At 40.3% G+C, this 7,180-nt stretch overlaps 1 non-coding gene across 1 annotated transcript; it reads left to right on the top strand.

Annotated features, from left to right (window-relative positions):
* Positions 1-1,340: 1,340 nt before the first annotated feature.
* LOC113896748 lies at positions 1,341-1,464 on the top strand. The gene has a single exon (XR_003512118.1). It is a non-coding gene; the product is annotated as a U6atac minor spliceosomal RNA (small nuclear RNA).
* Positions 1,465-7,180: the final 5,716 nt, after the last annotated feature.

A 7,180-nucleotide genomic window follows, 5' to 3' on the forward strand; every position in this document is an offset into this window, starting at 1 on the left:
CTCTTGCTTTTTCCATGATCCAGTGGATGTTGGCAATTTGATCTCTGGTTCCTCTGCCTTTTCTAAAACCAGCTTGAACATCTGGAAGTTCACGGTTCACATATTGCTGAAGCCTGGCTTGGAGAATTTTGAACATTACTTTACTAGTGTGTGAGATGAGTGCAAATAGCAACACGAAAAAGGTGATGCTCATTCAATGGGTTGTGTTATAGGTGAAGAACCCTGAGTTCATGGAACCCAAATCTTTTATAATGGGAAGTAAGTATGCCTACCCTTTGCTCCACAGGGAGGCACTCAATTTTTAAGGCTCTTTGCTATACAAGCACCTTAAATATAGTCTGGAACTAAGTGCAGTTTGTACTTTACATGCAAAGACATGCAGAAATAAGAGCAGCTCTTGAGAATGATCTTCAAAGTCAGAGGAGTATGCAGAAAGTAGGGCATGAGAGACAGCAAGGACTTGGGATTTCAGTCTGTGTGGAGGGATGTCAGGCTTCCCTGGTGGCTCAGTGGTAAAGAATCCACCTGGCAATGCAGGAGACACAGGAGACCTAGGTTCCTTCAGGGTATCAGGAAGATCCCCTGAAGGGAATAGCAACCCACTCCAGTATTCTTGCCTGGAGAATTCCATAGACGGAGGAGCCTCGCGGGCTACAGTCCATGGGGTCTCAAAGAGTTGGACATGACTGAAGTGACTGAGCGCACACACACGCACAGAGGGATGCTGTTGTAGGGTTTTGAGGAAAAGTGGCATATGTTCATTTATATTTTGAAAGAATCACTCTGCTTCAGTGTAGAGATTAAACTGTATGGAGGGGGGAAATACTATATGGAGAAAAGAGAGCAGTTAGGCAGCTATTAAAATATGCAGGTCAGTGATAATGATGATTAATTTAGTGGTGGAGGTAGGGATAAGTGATCAGACTGACAGTTTTGATGGCAGAATCCACTGGATTTTTCTGGCAGGTGGGATCAAATTTGGGAAGAAAATAGCAGTTAAATAGGACTTTTATGCTTTCATCTGATCCACTGAATGCATGATGGTTCTATTTACTGGAATGGATAACCTTGGGGTAGAATTAAGGTTGTTGTCGTTTAGTCACTAAGCCGTGTCCAACTCTTATGACCCCGTGGACTGTAGCCTGCCAGGCTCCTCTCTTCATGATATTTCCCAGGCAAGAATACTGGCGTGGGTTACCATTTCCTTCTCCAGGGCATATTCCCCACTCAGGGATGGAACCCATGTCTCTTGCGGCTCCTGCACTGGCAGATGGTAAACGCTGAGCCACCAGGGAAGCCCAAAATTAGGTTGGGGAACTATAATCCAGAATACTATTTTGGTGTTATATGAAAGGAGAAAAGGTTAGTACTCCCTTGACAGAGATGCACGAAGCCCTTGGCCTGACAACACACATATGGTTAGGGCATTTCCAGCTCCTTTGTAGCATCTAACCACTGTTTTTGGGACTGATAAACCAATTTTCAGGACAGGGATAGAGATGCAGACATTGAGAATGGACTTGTGGACACAGCAGGGGAAGGAGAGAGAGGGACAAATTGAGAGAGGAGCATTGATGTATATACACTCCCGTGTGTACAATAGATGGCTAGCAGAAAGCTGCTATAGAGCACAGAGAGCTCAGCTCGGTGCCCTGTGATGACTTAGAGGGGAGAGTTTGGGGAGTTGGAGGGAGGCTCAAAAGGGAGAGGGTATATGTATACATATGGTTGATTTTTACAGCAGAAACTAACACAATATTATAAAGCAATGGTGGCTCAGAAGTTAAAGCGTCTGCCTGCAATGTAGGACACCTGGGTTTGATCCCTGGGTCAGGAAGATACCCTGGAGAAGGAAATGACAACCCACTCCAGTATTCTTGCCTGGAGAATCCCATGGACGGAGGAGCCTCATGGGCTACAGTTCACAGGGTCGCAAAGAGTCAGACACGACTGAGCAACTTCACTTCACTTCACTTCACTTAAAAAAGAATACAGTTGACATCCAGGAGAGATGCAGGGGACATCACTGGGTATAGAAATCAGTGGTTATGAAGAGATGAAATCCGGAGATGAACTATTGACTCCCAAATGTTATATTTGTCATTTAAAGTCCTGAGGCTTCATAAGAAACATTTGAATAGAGTATAAATAGAAAATGAAGTCAAAATAGTGAACCCTGGTGTCCTTCTGACGTTTGGGGGTCAGAAAGAAGAGGATTCAGCAAATGAGAGGAAAAATCAGGAGACAACTTGACCTTGTGTGCATGTAAGCTCAGTCGTGTCCGACTCTTTGCAACCCCATGGACTGTAGCCCACTAGGCTCCTCTGTCTATAGAACTGTCCAGGTAAGAATACTGGAGTGGGTTGCCATTTCCTACTCCAGAGGATCTTCCTGACCCTGGGTAAGTAAAACCGATGGTAAAGGTAATAAGGGTGGTTCCAACACTAGGTGGGGGTCTGTCTTTGTTTAGAAAATACAAATGCCAAAATAACTTTGAGTCCCTTGGCATGTAAATTGCAGATATTATGATTGCTAATCTGCTGGTCATGCAAATTAAGCAGGGATTTGGAAGGATGGGGGTGCAGGGGTAGAGGTTTGGTGAAGGGACTGGGAATGAGGGGAAAGTAGATGACAATGTGGTAAGGTGGCTGGAGAACTTGTAGATTTTATTTTAGTTGCTAGGAAATAAATCCACCTGTTTGCCCAAGTCTTTAGCGATGTGTACTACATAGAAATGCTTTTGGCATCTGTGTGTGTTGATGTGTGTGAGAACTAAGTTGTCTACATCTGATGCAGAGTGGAGGGGAGGGGTGAAAGAAGCCACAAGTTTAAAGAGAGGAGTATTGATGTAAATATCTACAGAGTAGAGTATTGAAGCTAGAATTGAGAAGGGCAGGGAAATCGGAGGGATTGCAGGAACCTTCTGGTCAGAACACGGGCTGGCATCTAGGTTACACTTATGTGAACAAGTAGCTGTTTGAGTCTCCCATCATATTAACCACTTTGGTCTAGGGCCTCTTGCACCTTAACTTTCAGTATTCATGCTGATTTTCATAACCACTTAGACTCTCAGTCCTGGCTGCTGCTGGACAAGACCATTGTGCTGTCAGCCTTGCTCTGGCCTTGTCTTTTACTTCTGAAACAGATCAAGTGAGACTGATGGGTATTTCATGCATCTAAGTACAAATAATTACATTAAATAAGGAGGTTGCCTTCTCCAAAGCAAGGAAGAATGTATCTTTATGGCTTCAGCTGCCAAGTTTTCAAAACACAGTTTTTCTGTTGTTTCTGGTTTCTTGTGTTTTTTTTTGGTAGATGATGGTCATTAATTCTTTTTATCGCTTATACAAATTAACTCCATATTTGAGGCAAAACTTGTTCTAAAAGGAGGTTTTGACAAGCCCCTACAATCTTTTAGATAATGGCTAGTTGATTGTATTTTGATAGACTCTGAGTCCTGGTTCCATTATTTGAATACCAGAGTAACACAGAGAAATAAAAAACAAAAAACAATTGTGTTGAAGTAACAACAACAACAAAAACTAGCTTTATAAATCTAATCTTCCAAACTCTCCAACAGTCTCTTTGTTATTGTTAACAATATAAATTGTTAGATTAGATAGTGTTATTCCTCTGGTCTGCACTTGGCTTTGTCCTTCTTTAACTCTCTCTAGTCTCTCCCTCCCTTCCTGTCCTTCTTTTATTCCTAAATGTACCCCGGCCCCCTGCCATAAACCCCAGAGCTGAAAAATATACATGGAACCACCATTGAATCTGAGTCCAAATCTCTTCTAAGTTCAGATCTCAACATTAGCACCTCCCATCTTTGTGAGCTTCTTAAGGCAGCTTTCTGCCTTGATTCTCTATCTTTTCACATGGGGGTTACTGTGTCACTTAGGGCTATTGGGGAAATTAAAATATTGGGTTGGCCAAAAAGTTCATTTGGGTTTTTCTATACCATCTTATCGGAGAAGGAAATGGCAACCCACTCCAGTGTTCTTGCCTGGAAAATCCCATGGATGGAGGAGCCTGGTAGGCTACAGTTCATGAGGTCGCAAAGAATCGGACACGACTGAGCGACTTCCCTTTCACTTTTCACTTTCATGCATTGGAGAAGGAAATGGCAACCCACTCCAGTATTCTTGCCTGGAGAATCCCAGGGACGGGGGCAGCTTGGTAGGCTGCCATCTCTGGGGTTGCACAGAGTTGGATACGACTGAAGCGACTTAGCAGCAGCAGCAGCATACCATCTTATGGAAAAACCTGAACGAACTTTTTGGCCAACCTAGTAGATGATAAATACAAAGTGATTACCACAATGACTAACATACTAAGCGTTCAGTAAATGCTGTCGTTTGTTATTCTTCAAATAGACTCATATTTAAATAAACTAGAAAAAGAAAATGTTTTGTAATGATATCCTTTTGTACAGAAGAACTTGGAGCTGGGAGAAAGAGTTTTGAATTTGAAGGATGGAGAGGAAAGGAAATGAACGTAAGACCTGTGTTATCTGAGCTAATTCAGAAAAAATTGTACTGGTTGGTTTCTTTTCTAGTTGCTCCTCATCTGTGTAGTTCTGTCATTTAGATGCTATTGAAAAGGCATATGCTTTGACACTTGCAGGCCTACTACTGGTCTTGAAACTAACAGTTACTTTGAGTCATTTATTTATTTTTGGAGTTATGATTTCTTATATCTAAAATGGGAATGGTAATCTCAAATCAAATATACTATGGAAAATGCGCCTTGAAAACATTACCAAGATGCACCCTGGATTGGAAGATTTCTAAGATTCTATTGTAAGTAAATGAAGGCTGGGTATGATTTTACCAAGTTCATCTGGCCCTTGCAGTCTGACTTAGCCACACAAGTTCTCCTGTTTCTAAGGAAATTACTTCAATTAATCTCTGAATGGCAGCCCTCTCCCCTGGCACAGCAGACAGCAGCTGTTGAATACCCAGGAACAGGAGACAGCGGTCTCGTTCTGTGAAAGGGAGGATGAATTTTTTTGTTCAGCTGTAATCACAGAGGAGTTTAGGAGTGGTAGAAGTTTGTCCAGAGCTGAATAATTTCCTCTCCTTTATTTAAAACAGAAAGCAAGAACAGATGAACTCCTCCTGGTGTCATGACAAAAGAAATCCAGTTCAGTCATGGCCCTTCTCTCGGGTTGCCCATCCTTAGGCACAGGCACACAATCTCAGGGTCACCAGCAGATTAGACTAGAATGGCTCTCTGGAAGAAGTTATGATCTATCTTGTCAGAGGCCTTCTGGGGACACTTTACCCCTTGTATTAATGACACAATATTCTGGAAATGCTTCTTTGGAAATCATCTGAATATATTACAAAACCCTGTGGTTTAGCAATCCCAACTCAACTGACTGAAAACTCTTCTGGTTTTGGTAATTATATCAGGGTACAGACCATAGTACAAAATCTTGAAGCATTTTGTTTTTTCCCTTGGAACTTGCAGGGAGCCATACGTTTACATTAGAGACCTGTCTCCTACACATTTTTATTGGGAAAACCATAGCTATTTTAAATACTCTTTCATAGACAGTAAAACTGTTTAAGATTTTTTTTTTCCTTGATTTTGTAATGCCTCTTAGAAATGGCTGAATGCTTCATACTTAATTCTTACAAAAACAATTTTCCCTTGAACAGATCCTTGGTTTTCTGTTCGATGTGTTGGTGTAATTTTTTCCATTAACAGATTGAGGCATTTTGGCAATTTCAGTATTAAAGACAGATTAATGGACATTTAATTCAATAAACTTGTAGGATTAAACCCAGTACCCAAAGTGAAGTGATGTAAGATATTTTAGCAAGGGTCTTAGCTTTCTTTCCCAAGTCCCAAATTGGCTTCTACTTTGACAGAATTATTTGTATGTTTCTTGGAGCTATTTTCCGGATCGTGCAGGGTTTGAATCCAAGGTGGCTTATTTGATCCATCTGTGTTTCTGTTAAGGTTGGTACCTGGCTGAATGATTTTCTGAAAGAATTAAGAAATGTTCTTTCTGACTAACCACAGGAAAAAAATAGGAGAGCATCAGCTATGCCAGCTGAAAGGATCAATTTTCTAAAGAAAAAGTTAGAAAAGAGCTAGTGGAATATGGGTGGAACTAGGTTTTATGGGGAACTAGTTGTTGACATGATTCTCAGGAGAGGAAATTAAATATCAATCAAAGAATTAACCATGCAGGTCAAAGAAAGTGATTAAGAACAAATTAGGCTTAGGATAAATTAGAAGAAAAATAGTATTGTACATAATCATTTTTATAATGAAACAATTGGATCTTAGTATCATTAAGTCATTAGCTCATCTAATCAAGGAAAAGAATGCCCAAGAACCTAATTAGGAAAGAGAAATGTAAAACACATAAAGTTAGAGAAGATATCAAGAATCTATACAAAAATAGGGGACTTTATGTAAAACTTAGATTAAAAACTTTTTCTTAGTTTTATTTGTATTTTCCTAGAAAGTTTAAACTGACTAGACAAATAATCCTGAAAATGTTGAGAATATTTTTTTAAAAAGCCTTGAAAAGATTTGAACTGTGTGCCTTCACAGAGGAATTCTTTTAAATCTTTATGCAACAAATAATCCCTTTATTATTTCTGCTATTCTGGTGTTGTTTTATGTGGTTCCCTCCCCACCCTACTCCACCAGGAAATCCACCTTGACAAAATCAATACCCACCTATCTGCTTCTACATAAAACAGATTACTCTTACTCATGAATGTTAATAAGACAACTCTAAATAGAAAACTTTCAGATAGAATTGAAGAAGTCTACTGAAATCCTTCTAGATTTAATATTGGTTTATGGAATCAGTGCAGGCTTGAGTTTAGCTTTGGACATAAAAGTATTCATGGGCTGGAACAATGTGTCCTTTTGTTTTCCAGTTCTTCTCCTCCCTGTGTGTTATATTAAAGTAATTAAACAGGGACACTATTAACTTTAGGTGGTTCTAATGCCTTGGTAACCTATGTAAGTCAAAGTGGTTGCACTCAAGTCTGGGAGAATGAAGCTGAAGAACAACTAACCACAAACAGCCAACTAGGCTTTCCCAGACAAGGCAACTGCCTAAGTGATAGACAGTCAGTTAAGTTCCTTGCTTTGCTTCTATATATTCTCTATAAAAGCTTTATCCCAGCTCCCATCACTGAAAGGTTCCTAA

The sequence above is a fragment of the Bos indicus x Bos taurus genome, chromosome 7 (genome assembly GCF_003369695.1).
Source record: "Bos indicus x Bos taurus breed Angus x Brahman F1 hybrid chromosome 7, Bos_hybrid_MaternalHap_v2.0, whole genome shotgun sequence".
Taxonomy (NCBI): domain Eukaryota; kingdom Metazoa; phylum Chordata; class Mammalia; order Artiodactyla; family Bovidae; genus Bos; species Bos indicus x Bos taurus.